Raw genomic sequence first — 12628 nt, forward strand, 5'->3', positions numbered from 1 at the left:
TACTTTGCAAACCAAACGCCCATCCTTTGTGCAAGGAGGTTGGTGATGTTTTTAACTAAGGGACCATAGAGTTCAACACTCTGATTAACAACTATGGTTTCTCAAAGCTAATTTGGTTAGGTTACAAAACTTATCCAGCAAATATGACTCCTTCCAGGCATGAAATTACCATGCCCAAGAGCCTTTCTCCATGGAGAATGAGGGCCTTATTTTTTTCACTTACTAACACCCAAACTCTAGGCTCCCTACAGGCATGAAAAGCTGTAGCAGCAGAAATAAAAGCATGAAACCATTAAAGTCGCATGAGCAATTAGCTCAAATAGAAATACAACAGATGTGACAGCTTGGCCACTTCAGGCTATCCTAATGGCAGTTCCTCTCAAGCATCCTTATCCTGCAGGCAGCATGGCTTGACAGGTCCATGGGCCATCCTTCTTCTATCACCAGCCTGCTGACAACCTCCCCATCTGTCTCTCAAAAAGTGGGTGTGCAAGAAAGGGAAAGAAAACACCCCCAGAAAGTGGGTCTCAAGCACCGACAAAAGTCAAAGGTGAGTATGTACAGCATTTACTAAGCACTACTTTGGACGAGAAATCGTTTCCCCTCCCTTTCTGGCTAACTGGACCAAGGAACAGATGGATGTCCCCGCCTCTTTTTTTTTCTGGGACTTGAAAGACCAGTGGCCTCAAACCCAGCTCTACCCTAAAATTATTTTACATCCTGACAATAAGTAAAAAATCACAGATCCTACCCCCTCCTGCTTCCTCCTGTTCCACATCATTTTTCTTCATGTGGACTTGCTGTACACAGCTAGACACCATTCTATGCAAAGACCACCATTCCCTTCCCCTCAAGTTTGACCCACATCCTGCAAACGAGGCAATACTTTCAGCTCATTACTCCCAAAACAGCTACAGCATTGCGCATGTTCACGGTACCAGGCCCTTCATAGTTTCAGGGAACAACAGGGTTGCCATTTCCTTTTGTCCTTGCCGGGAACATGAAAGAACAGCACGGTCCTACGGACACAAGGGCATGCTGCAGCTGGAGCTCAGATTGAAAGCCAGAAATAACTATTCGTTAAGAGAGAAATCTAATGGGGATGATACAACACTAATCTGGGTATCAGTGCTTTATTACTGGGTCTTGAGAGTAACTGGATTATTTGTTTCAATTTTCTAACTGTAATTTCACTTCACTTGAAACTAATCCTGCTCATCATGCCCACACCAGTTATTTCCAGAGGGCTTCCAGTCTGCATGCCCCCATACCAGTCCAGCAGCTTCCCCTACCCTCTAGCCCCAGAGTTAGGCACTTCCACAGCCCCACTTCCCTGGAGCCTGCAGGGACCAGCCTCCTGCATTAGGAGGAAAGCAGCAGAACTAAGAAAGCAGCCACATTCTCCTGCGGGGGCAGGACAAAACAGCAACCGCAACACAGCCCACCTCCAGCCACCACCCCTGGCTGCTGCACGCGGAGCTCCATCTTCCCCACCTCAGAGAGCCCTTCACCCCCCCCAGAAATTAAGGACAGACTGCAACTGCCCCTCTGCTCCAGGCTCAGGGCACAGACGGCTCGGGCACCTCGACTGTGGGTTCAGAGCATGAACGCCCCAACCCTGGGCAGGGGAACCAGCTGCGCCAGGACACAACAGCTACCATCACCTCAGAAAAGCAATGAGGAAATATACCCAGGGCTGGGGTACAATTCCTGACGTGTCTCAGGAAACCCACATGTGCCAGAGCAGGGGTGCCAAGCTCCAGCCCCCTCCCCCACGCTCCCTTTACTCCAGTACCTACTACTATGTACTGCTCTGCTTTTGTGCTGTGCCTCACATGGCTGCCAGGGCAGGGTGAGAAGCAGCAAGAGAATTCCTGCCTGGCACCTTCTCCAGGGGAGCAGCGCTGCACTTTGCCAAGGTGAGGTTTTTTGGCTCTGCATGATTTCAAATGTGAGGGGTCTGTTTTCTCACCACAGAAAGCAGGGAGCAGAACTTTTGTGCTGTACCTCACATGGCTGCCAGGGCACGGTGAGAAACAGCAAAACAATTCCTTCCTAGCATCTTCTCCAGGGGAGCAGCGCTGCGCTTTCCCAAGGTGATTTTTTTGTTCTGTGAATGATTCCAAGTATGAGAGGTCAAATTTCTCAGAACAGAATGCATGGAGCAGAACTTTTGTGCTGTTCCTCTCATGGCTGCCAGGGCACGGTGGGAAACAGCAAGAGAATTCCTACCTGGGATCTTCTCACCATGTCCTTGCAGCCACGTCAGGCACAGCAGAAAAGTTCGGCACCCTTCTCTCTGTGGTGAGAAATTGGACGCCTTTACATTGGCAATCATGCAGAGCCCCAAAGAGTCACCTTGGCAAAGTGCTGCACTGTCCCCCTGGAGAAGGTGCCAGGCAGGAATTCTCTTGCTGCTTCTCACCCTGCCCTGGCAGCCATGTGAGGCACAGCACTAAAGTTCTGCTCCCTGCTTTGCGTGGTGATAAAATTGACCCAAAAATTTTGCACTCATGCAGAACCAAAGCTGCCCTTGACATAAGTGCAGCACTGTTCCCCCCTGGAGAAGGTGCCGGGAAAGAATTCTTTTGCTGCTTCTCACCCTGCCCTGGCAGCCATGTGAGGCACAGCACAAAAGTTCTGCTCCCTGCTTCCTGTGGTGAGCAAAACTGACCCTTCAAAGCTGCAACTGTTAAGAGCCCAAAAAAGGCACCTTGGGAAAGTGCAGCACTCCTCCCATAAAGAAGGTACCAGGACAAAATTTTCTTGCTGTTCTCACCCTGCCCTGGCAGCCATGCGAGGCACAGCACAAAAGTTCTGCTCCCTGCTTTCTGTGGTGAGAAAATGGAACCAAAGTTTTTGCACTCCTGTAGAGCCAAAAGAAAAAAATATATCTTGGGAAAGTGCAGCACTGTCCCCCTGGAGAAGGTGCCAGGCAGGAATTCTCTTGCTGCTTCTCGCCCTGCCCTGGCAGCCATGTGAGGCACAGCACAAAAGTTCTGCTCCCTGCTTCCTGTGGTAAGAAAACTGACCTCTTTTCATTGGCAATCATGCACAGAAAAAAAATAATCACCTTAAAGCGCAGCGCTGCTTACCTGGAGAAGATGCCAGGCAGGAATTCTCTTGCTGCTTCTCACCCTGCCCTGGCAGCCATGTGAGGCACAGCACAAAAGTTCTGATCTCTGCTTTCTGTGGTGATAAAATTGATCCTTCAGAGTTGCAATGGTTAAAAGCCCAAAAAATCACCTTGGGAAAGTACAGCACTCCTCCCATAAAGAAGGTACCAGGAAAAAATTCTCTTGCTGTTCTCTACCCTGCACTTGCAGCCATGTGAGGAACAGCACAAAAGTTCTTCTCCCTGCTTTCTGTGATGAGAAAATGGACCCAAAGTTTTTGCACTCATGCAGAGCCAAAAGAAAAAATATATCTTGGGAAAGTGCAGCACAGCTCCCCTGGAGAAGGTGCCAGGCAGGAATTCTCTTGCTCTTCTCACCCTGCCCTGGCAGCCATGTGAGGCACAGCACAAAAGTTCTGCTCCCCGCTTTCAGTGGTAAGAAATTTGACCCAAGCATTTTGCACTCATGCAGAACCAGAGCTCACCTCAGCAAAGTGCAGCGCTGCTCCCCTGGAGAAGGTGTCAGGCAGGAATTCTCTTGCTGCTTCTCACCCTGCCCGGGCAGCCATGTGAGGCACAGCAGAAAAGTGCTGCGCCCTGCTTTCTGTGGTGAGAACATTGACCCTTCAGAGTTGCAGTCGTTAAGAGCCAATAAAAATCATCTTGGGAAAGTGCAGCCCTGCCCCCCTGGAGAACATGCCAGAAAGGAATTCTCTTGCTGCTTCTCACCCTGCCCGGGCAGCCATGTGAGTCAGCACTAAAGTGCTGCTCCCTGCTTTCTGTGGTGAGAACATTGACCAAAACCTTCTGCACTCGTGCAGAACCAGGGCTCACCTTGACAAGTGCAGCACTGCTCCCCTGGAGAAGGTGCCAGGCAGGAATTCTCTTGCTGTTTCTCACCCTGCCCTGGCAGCCATGTGAGGCACAGCACAAAAGTGCTGCTCCCTAATTTCCAAAGTCAGCAAAATTGACTGTCCACAGTTGCACTGATGTAGAGATAAGACTTTCTTACTCAAAAGCAAAACCCAAGAAACCACGTACCCCTGGGAACCCCCTTGTCCTTCCGTGTGGCTGGTGACTTCCCATGGCTCTTCCACAAGGCAGGACAGGTAACCATGAATTTGGAAGCCCACGTAAATTCAAGTACACTTAGTCCTCTGACAGTCACTACTTATGGGCCAGCGGTCCTCTCACCCCTCCACAGATCTGCCTGTTAGTCCTCTAGCAGTCATTCCCCATGGAGGGACCACAAGTCCTCCACACCTACCCACCAGCTCACCAGAAATGAGTCAGACCACGCCAGAAGTGACACTGCCTGACCTGCAGGAGATCTATTAGACCACTAACGATGGTTTCAAGACAGAAAAAACACCACCATCCACCAGCACAGCAGAAAAACCACCAGAAGAAACTTCGTACACAAACCAAAGGCACCCATCCGTACTGTACAAAGGAAAAAAAAGCTGAAAAAGGCACTCTCCACAAAAAAACCCACCACACAGATCACAAGATAAGATAAAAATGCCATAACCCCAGGAACACAGGGCCAACAAACACAGATTCTGTCCATAACAATAACACACTTTGACACTAACTCGCTTGACCTCTGGCATACCATAACCTTGTTGCCACCAAACCCCAGCACACTGTAGCCCTAAGGCAACACAAAATGGAACACAAAGTCCCTGGAGATCTCCGCCAGGGCTTTCAGGTGCTCCCTGACCTCAAGTATCACAACCTTCAAGAGAGAACAAGATGGAGGCACCAGGACAACACCGCCATGCGTCTTCACACCCTGGAAAAGGGCCTGAGATAAACGCTCCTGGGCAGAGAGGCTGAGGCACTCGGAGGCTTTGAGCCAGCCCTCCACCACCACAGGGCTTCAGCTCATCATTTCTGTGTCAGAGCCACCAGGCAGGTGGCCCCATCCTCCCTGAGAGACCGCTCAGGGCACCTGTACCCAGCTCCAGGGGGCTGGACACACAGCCTCGGATCCATGGGGGGAGGGGTGCTTTAATCCTGGGAGCAGGATTTCTGACAGTGCCCCTGAGGAGGAAAGCCTCCTCAGGCCTGGAAGCCTGAGAGACATCCCTGCGCTGCTCCACACGTCACCAAAAGCAGGGGCTGAGGAAGGCTGCTTTGGGGCCCGTCGAGGGAACCAGCTCCCCTGGGCTGCTCTGCGGCCACCAGCTGCCGTTGCTGTCGCGCGGGTCTCAGGGCTGCTCTGCAGTCGGCCGTCACCTCCCCGCGGGACACTCCCCAGCGCAGCACACGTCTGCACTGGCTCTCCCTGGGGACAAAGATCACAAGCGAGGGATGGGCTTGGCTTTGCCCCCAGTCCCAGGCTGCCACCAGAGAGACCTGCCACCCCCGCCCCAGCTGTGCGATGTGGGCACCACGTACAGCTGCAGCTGTGGGTCAGGGCAGCTGTGGGCAGGGGGCAAGCCCCGTGGCGGTGCCCCCGGCGCTGGCAGCAGGCAGAGCTGGGGAGAGCGAGGGGCAGCCCAGGGCAGCCGGCAGCCGGCGGCGGGGCCTGGCAGGGTGCAGCACCCTCAGCAATGCCCGGCTCCTTGCGCCTCGGCCCCAGGGCTGCAGCGCAGGGCTGGCCCCAGCCGGGGCTGGGCTGGGAACAGCCAGGCAGGGCCCCTGGCACCCCGGCACGCACCTGCTCCCTGCGTGGGGCGGCCTGGTCCTTTGCAATCGACCCCGTGGCACCCAGAGAAGAGCCCTGCCCTGGGCCTGAGCCATCGCTGCAGGGATGAGGCCTTCCTCGGCGTCCGTCCCTCAAATCCCTCCCTCCGGCCCCCACGGTCCGTCCCTAAAACACTTCCCCTCGCCCCCGGTCCCTGCTGGCCCTGAAGGCTGGCCACAGCACTTGGTTTCAAGCCTGAGCTGGTCATGTCGTGGCTGTTCTGGAATGTGGTACAGTGAAAGGAGAGACTGAAATGGCAAATTTTCCCCCTCGGGGCGATCAAATGCTGGCAGAGGTTGCCCAAGGAGGTTGTGCAGTCTCTGTCCTTGGGGATCTTCAAAGGCCAAGGGCACACAGTTCTCAGCAACCTGCTCGAGGTGAGCGTGCTGGAGCAGAGGGCTTGGCCCAGAGGACCTCCACGGGTCCCTTCCAACCCCCCCCTCCTGTGTGGCTCTGTGCTTTCCTTTTCCTCCTAAAGCCCCTCAGCTCAGCCCCGATGCCCGCTGGAAAGGGTGCTGGGGCAAGGGACCATCCCAATCTCCTCCCCGAGGGTCCACCCCAGCACAAGCGCTCCCCACTCCACAAGACCCTATGGCAGACACAGTCAGGAGAGGGAAAAGATTCTTTTATTGTCAACAGCAGCTGCAGGGGCCCAGGAGTCACAGCTGTTCAGCCGGTGAAAATCAGTCGGCACCTGCAACGACAGAGTCAGAAAGCTCTGATAAGCCCCCAGAGGCAGGAAGAGGCAGGATTTGGTTCCCCCCTCTTTGGGGGACGCTGTTTCCGAGGAATTCCTCATGGCCCAGAAGGGACAGCTCTTGCTGGCCTCCACTCGAGGCCGGCTCCGGTGCCTTCTCCCCAGGGGTGATGTCCCTAGGGAGCTGTGCGTGCGCAGGGATGCTGACAGTGCCCCTGTGCCGCGCAGCAGGGCTCGACGGGGAGCCCCCGGGGAGCTGCCGTGGGGCTCATCCCAAACCCTGCTCAGCACCAGCCCTCGCCGGCCCTTGCCAGCCAGCTGGGCTGACTTAGGGCCGTGTTCAGGGCTGGGAAAGATGGGCAGCAGCGCGTGGTACGCACCTGGCCTTCCTGACGTGCTGCAGCTTCCTGCATTTTCTCAGGTTTGGGTCCACAAAATCACTTCCTCTCTTCTCCTTTTTATTTGTGCTTGGCTGTCCCTCTCCTCTGCCCAGGCTTCTTTTCTCTTCCTTTTCCTTGACTTTTCCTTCTCCTGCTGGGAGCCTGCAAACCTTTCCATCCCACAGCGTGATGAGATGGGGAAAGCCCCAAGCCCCTGCAGCGAGCTCTCAGGTCAGGCAAGGGGAGCTCTTCCTACCTGGTTTCCTGGGGCAGGCTGGTCAGTTGTGGCAGGCGTGCCAGGGACTCTGCCGTGCCCTCGGGGGTGCCTGGAGGCAAATCTGGAGGTGCCTAAACCAGAAACTTGGGAGGTAACGGGTGGCAAGTGACAGCCTGGGGTAGTGAGGGCCTGACTGCCAAATTGCTGTATGAGCTCTACAGAGGAGATGCTGGTTTGCATCGTGCACATTTTGCACAGTCCAGCCAACGCAGCCTAGATGATGAAGCTGCGACGGAGTAGGATTTGAGCAAAAGCCCTCTCAAGGTGGCAGCTACTCCTTTCTGTCCTTTTGTGGGTATTTTGTAGGTATGTTTTGTTTGATGAAGCAGATCACACTTAATGAAGTGCATTCCAGAAACAGCCTTTCCAGTTTTCCTTAACACGCACCACTCTGGGGGAAGAGGAGGGACCCCAAAGGCACAAGAGAGCGGCTGCCAGGAGGAGGCCCAGCGGCTGCTTGGCCTCCTGGGAAATTACTGTCCCACTTGAGACATGTTGCCCCAGCGTCTGTGGAGCTGCCGTACCTCTGCCGCTTTGGGCCCTGCCCCTGTGTCTCCCCCAGCTCCGCTGTCGATGCCCAGCAGAGAGGCGGCTGCATCCAGAAAGGCTTTTGCCGGACGCTGGGTCTCTGCTGTGCCTGCAGGGCCACTTTGCTCTTCGCACCGCAGCTCTGGAAAGCAAAAGCACGTGCAGCAGCGCGACTTCTTGGAAGTCAAGAACACCTAAGCAAAGCCCAGCCGAGCCCTACACCACTTGTCTCGTCAGCGTTGAGGTTTCTGGCATCCCAAGCCCCAGTGTCTGTGACAAGCCTCAGTCCCGCCTCCTACCTGTGCCCCTGTCCATGGGTGCTGGCACCTCCTCGGCTGATGGAGGGGAGAGGCCGGCCACCTCCTCCCCAAAGATGTCCCCGCAGTTTTCAATGAGGAACTCCACCAGCACGTTCACCTGCAGACATCAAAGCCTTGGTCTCAAGCCAGGTGCCTGCAGACGTGTCAAGCAGCCTTTCCCACTGCTGACCCTTCGCCTGCGCAGGCGGCTGCGGCTGGGGGTTGCTCTTCCAGGCACCCAGCCCACCAGCACTGGCCCAAGGGAGGAGGCAGCCAGGGACCTCGCAACAGCCAGGCTCCGATGGGCCGGGAAGGCAGCACTGGCTGCTGGGTAGGGCGTACCTTCTCGGTCACCGCCAGCATGGCCTGCAGCGGGAGCAGGTCCTCGTTGGGTGGGCTCAGCAGGTTGGGCCCGACGCAGATGGCCAGGTTGCTGCAGCTCATTCTGCTGGTGGCTGCGTTGTGGCCGATGTGCTGCAGCAGGGCCATCAGCCGCTTCAGGAGGAGGAGGTTGGCCGCAGGCAACTTGTTGGCCACCCTGAGGGAAGAGGAAGACAAGGCTGATGAAGCAGAGGGTGCCCACAGCCGTCCCCGCAGCTGGCCCCAGGCGGGTGGGAGCCAGCGGCCGTGTTGCACAGCTTTGCAGCTGCCCGAAAAGACAGCTTTCTGAGGAGCCCGTGCCTTTGCAGGCAGGTCCCAGAACTCTCCCGGTCCCTGCTCACCAGGCAGGCTGCTGCCCACACTTACGCTTTCAGCTCCTCCACCTTGGCCTGCTTGCTGGCCCTCTCCATGGCTGCCATCCAGTCCTCGTAGAGGTCGACGACGAGGAGCTTGGTGGGGATGCTTCGCAGGAAGTCCTGCAATGCCAAGGGCTGCAGGTGAGCCTTTGAACGCTGCAGGCCAGCCAGGAGCTCCTCCAGCTGCACGTCAGAAGTGCTCACCTTCAAGATGACGGCCAGCAGCAGCGCAGGCTGGCTTCCTACGTCGATGTCCTTGCCGCGGTCCAGGGCCTCGCGCAGCTGCCGAAGTTCTGTCCCACCGGCAGCTCTGCGGAATATCCCCTCCGTTGCTGGTCCTTGCTGGCGCAGGACAGCCAGCAGCTCCTGCAGGAGAGGCAGGAGGCCACTTGCTTGGCTGAAGAACCAAGCGGTGGCAAGGACCAGAGCTCTGCCCCAGACGTGGTTGCCTAAGCGCCACAAAGGGTCTGGGACCAGAAGCAGGTTCTGGGGGTGCAGAGTCCAGTGCCCTGTCCCCGCAGCTGCTGGGGACACGCAGGCCCTCTCCAGAGCAGCCGGAGGGAGGGCTGGGGACCCCGTCTGTCCAGGCTGGCTTACCTGGATGGGCCGGGGCAGCGTGTTGTCCTCCCCACAGAGGGCTGCCAGGGGCTGCCCAAAGAGCACCCTGCTGCAGCTGGAGCCCGCCTGCCCTGGCGCCTGGGCAGCGGCCGGGGTGCGCCGCAGGGCGAAGGGCCAGGGCAGCCCCATCCTCCTCCTGCTGGTGCTGCTCCCGCTGCTGCTCCCTCCTGCTGCAGAGGAAAACAGAGTAAGACACCACCAATGGAGACCCCAGGCCAGCGGTCCCAGCGCCTGCCCTGCCCTGCGCTGCCCTGCCGGCAGCACGGTGCTGTGTGGTGCGGCAGGATGGGCAGGGAGGCAGCAGCTGGAACCGCGGCTGTGGCTCGGAGGTGTTGACTTAGAGGCTCTTGAGAGCCATCGTGCCACGGGGTCAGCCTGTGCCAGCCTTCGCCCTGCCCTCCTGCAAGCTGCGGGCAGCAGCAGAGGCTCCGTGTCCCCGCAGAAGCATATCCAGCAGGCACTGCCCAGCAGTTGTCCTTGTCCGTCCAGGTGACATCCTTCCGTGGGCTGCCCAACCTGCATGGCGACACTCGGGACAAGTGAGCACAGCATTGCAGGAGGTTGCCTTGCTTGCCCAAACTCACCTGGTGCGGGGCAAAGTCCCCCTGCGTTTGCAGATGGGGCCGTCGCAGGCCCTTGCTTGGGATGAGCCTGCAAGAACCAAGAATCGGGCTGTGCTTGGAGAGCAGCCCCGCAGCAGAAAGGGCCACCAGCAGCCTGAGCGCGGCAGAGCTGGGACCCTCTGCCCTCCCGGGCTCTCTTCCCCATGTGGCAGGGTTCCTCCCAGTGTCACCAGTCAGAACGTGCTGGCGTGCTGCTGGCTTCCCAAAACTCTCTGCTCCCTGAGTGGCACCATCAGACCCTCTGTCCCTCCCGCACAAGCTCACCCCAGTCCCTGCGCATCCCGGCGCAGCCAGAGGCAGGTGCAAGGCAGCCATTCTCACCTCTGCCTGTGCCTCCATCAGCCTCTCCAGGCTCCTGGCGCGCAGTGTCCTCCACTGGGCAGGAGAGAAGGAGGGGAAGAAGTTGAGCAGCCATGGCTCTGCTGCTCGGCTGCAGGAGCAGTGCCTGGGGACAGGGCCCAGAGCAGAGAGACACTCACGGCGTGGCGGCGGCTCAGCTCCCTCTCCAGGAGCTTGATGGATGTCAGATGGGTGACGCGGGCTCCCGTGCGTCCTTCTGGTGTCCTGTGCACCGGGAAGGGAGAGGGAGAGAGCTGGGTGAGCCCCAAGCCGTCTCTTGTCTCTTGTCAGGCAGCTGTGCCCGAGAGCTGCTCGCAGCCACGGGGGCACCTTCCCCAGCTGGGGGCTGTGTTCCCCCGTCCATCCAGCTTCTCCTGGAGCATCCCCCCGGCTTACCCCAGCAGCGTGGCCACCCACAGCTCCTTCAGTGCCTGGGATCTGCAGATAGAGAGGAGAGAGAGCGTCAGGCCGTGCTGCCCCCAGCCCTGGGCAAAGGTGGGTGCCTGCACAGCCCTGTGCTGTGGGGCAGGATAGAGGTGCTGTCCAAGCCCTGGGTCGCTCTGTCCTGCCTGAGCGGCTGCATTTGCCCTTCCCTTCTGGGGACCAAAAGGTGACCAGGGGATGCAGGATGGGGAAACATCCCCCATCCCTCCCTCCCTGCCACCGGGCTGCCTGCTCCCTGCCCAGCTCTGCACGCAAGGCAGAGGCCTGTGTTCATGGGATGGCGTGGGCACGGCTGGGAACCTCTGCTGCCCGACCACGACTCACCCAAAAGTGGCGATGCAGGAGCCGGTGGGCCAGGCGAGGATGACAGAGGTGCTGTCCTCATCGGTGCCTTCCTCCTCCTCCTGTCCATCCTGCCCCGCAGCCTCCTTCCCGCTGCTGAGCACCCACAGCTGGTCCAGCGCCAGGCGGAGCTGTGGGCGCAGGCTGGTGCCGTGTCTGCAGAGAGCAGAGGCGGGCACTGAGCTGGAGGGGGGCTCCTTGGGCTGGGTCCCCACGCGCAGAGCCCTGTCCCCCACCTGCCCTTGGGACGGACGTTGGTGCCTCCAGCACCGAGGGGCCGGGGCCTGGGGCTGGTGCCAGGGTGTCCCTGGGCCGGGGCTGGGGGCAAGGATCTGGGCTCTGAGGGTCTTACCGCAACTTGGCGACCACCAGTTCCTCGTGGAGGAGCAGAAGGCGCCTCTCGCTCCTCTTGCGGCCCCGCGTCAGCCGCACGTCCGCGCTCAGCACCGGCTCGGCGTCGCTGAGAGCCTCCCTGCAGAGCAGAGAGCGGCGGGCGTGAGCAACGCCAGTGCTGCGTGGCCCAGCTGTGCCCGCGTGTCCCCGAGCCCGGGGGGAGCCCACCTGGAGCCGCAGCAGCAGCTGGCCTGGCCCATCCTGCCCGGGAGAGGAGGGCCCTGGCCGTGCAGCGAGGAGGGGGCCCAGCCGGCGACGGCGAGGCTGGGAAGCGGGGTGCTGGTGCTGTGGCAGCGCTGCTGGGCCAGAGGCTGCCTCCTGCCAGCGCCGCTGCGTGCCAGCACGGCTCTGCCCTGCTGCCTGTGGTGGCCGTGGGCTCCCCGTGACCAACGGTCTGAGCCCAACGGAAAGTGGGCGGGGCCTGCGGGGCGGGGCTGGGGCCCTCTCCAGTATGGCCGGGCCTGCCTCGCCCCGGGGAGCCCCGAGCAGGACAGGGCAGGGGGCAAGGGCCACCTCCCTGCGCCTGCGGCCAGCGCTTTGCCCTGGGGTTTGGACAGGGTCCTGCTCGATAAAAGAAGCCGTTTTTCCTAGAGGTGACCGTTGTGGCCTGAGGCAGACTCCTCTTGGTGGAGGCCGGCCTAGCGGTCGGAAGGCCTCTGGCACACAGGCCGTGCCAGGCCTCAGGCCCCAAGGCGCTGGAACTGGAGCAGGCCCAGCAGGAGGAAAAACTTCCATTTTTACCAAAAGACGGGGGGACTAGCAGCAGTCAAGAGCCGCTCGTGTCCTGCCAGGCGCCACAGGGAAATGAAATGTGTGGTGAGCTTCGGCAGGAATTGTGGTGCCCCTGGAGCACCACCCTTGCTTGGGAAGGCTTTATTCCACCTGGGTGCTAAGGCTTCACCCTTGGCAATCAGGGCTGGATGAGCGCCACACAGGAGCCCCTGCCCTGTTAGCCATGACCTTCACCCAGCCGGTGGCCGACACGGCCAGGGGCGAGTCTGTGGGGTAGGCCGTGACCATGGCAAAGAAGGGGAAAAGTAGTCCGCTTTTGATGGCCCGTGTCTCGTTTCACTGTTGACCCTAAGCAATGCCTTGCTTCAAATAGAAGTGATTCAGAGAGTTACATACCCGCCCTGTTCAGGAA

This window comes from Falco biarmicus, chromosome 12 (assembly GCF_023638135.1).
Source record: "Falco biarmicus isolate bFalBia1 chromosome 12, bFalBia1.pri, whole genome shotgun sequence".
Classification (NCBI taxonomy): domain Eukaryota; kingdom Metazoa; phylum Chordata; class Aves; order Falconiformes; family Falconidae; genus Falco; species Falco biarmicus.